Source organism: Triticum aestivum, chromosome 6A, assembly GCF_018294505.1.
Source record: "Triticum aestivum cultivar Chinese Spring chromosome 6A, IWGSC CS RefSeq v2.1, whole genome shotgun sequence".
Classification (NCBI taxonomy): domain Eukaryota; kingdom Viridiplantae; phylum Streptophyta; class Magnoliopsida; order Poales; family Poaceae; genus Triticum; species Triticum aestivum.
In genome coordinates this window covers 222,929,634-222,930,905 of record NC_057809.1, presented here as the reverse complement: position 1 = coordinate 222,930,905, position 1,272 = coordinate 222,929,634, and positions in this window count along the sequence as shown.

Here is a 1,272-nt window from a genome sequence, read left to right as displayed (position 1 = left end):
CCCGCGGTCGGCCTCGCCGGGCCACCTCGCCGTCGCCTCGCCGGCCTCCCCCTCCTCCACCGGCTCCGGCGAGCTCGAGCTCCGCCGCCGGCGCCGCCTCGGCTTCCGCGCCGCGATCCCGATCTGGATCCGGTCGCGTGAACAGTAAACCCTAACCCCGATTTTTTTTGCTAAGTCCTGAAAATTTTGATCCATGTTGCTCTGTTCAAGGTCCCGTAACTTTGCAACCATAGCTCCGTTTTGGGCGTATGATATATCAAAATCTTCGCCTCGACATGTACATCATTTCATTCCATTGCATCATTTGCATTTGAGGTCATCTTGATACTCAAAATGCTGTTAGAAGGAGGCTTCGTGAGTTAAATTGCAGATCCGTTAGTTCATCATGCACTTTTGTCATTTTTGCTATGTTTAATTCGTGCATGATATGCCTGTGCCCCTTTGGGATGTATTGTGAAGCATTTTGTCTTCTTTCCAGAGGTGCCTCCCATGCATTTTTAGGATGTGTGTGTTGTCTTGTGCAAGCTTGCGAAGAGAGGTACCTGAGATTGCAGATTTCAGGGACTTAGTGATTTTCACAAAGTATGGGATATTTTAGTTCATGATGCTATATGTCCAGCTTGTTTCCTAGTGATCCGTGCCTCTTTTGAGGATGATCAGTAAGGGAGTTTCAATATTTAAGTTATGCTCTATCCATCCATGTCTTTGTTGGCATTTGTGGAGTGCTCTAGGTTCACTCAATCGAGCTCAACGTTTGCTTCGTTGTTAATCTGGGCAGATCGTCAACTTGTTTGCGATTTTGCCGATGCTACCGTTAGTGTTCCATGCATGCTATGCCTTCGTTCTTGCCATGTGTAGCTAGCACTTTGTGCCTTCTTGCTGGTTATATGCTTTCCTTGCCATGACTTGCACCGTAGTGAGTGCATCGAGCTCGTTTACATGCCTTCGTGAGTTAAATTTCAGCATGTCTCAGTTTTCACTAAGTCTGAAAACTGATTGTGTTCGAGCGATGTTCGTGAGCTCGGTAGAGTATTTTGTGAACCCTTTTGGCCCCAGGTCACTTTGGGTGTTTTATTAAGCTTGTTGAGTAGCTCCATGCCATGTTCTTACTTGTCATGTTCAGGTTTTCTACCATGTTGTTTTGCTGCTCCGAAGAGAGCTTCGTGATCTGAAATTTCAGACTAGTGTTAATTTCACTAAGTCTGAAATCTGTTTTGCATTTGCGTTTTAGCCATGCTTGTTTGAACCTCTTAATGGATGAATTTGCCTATG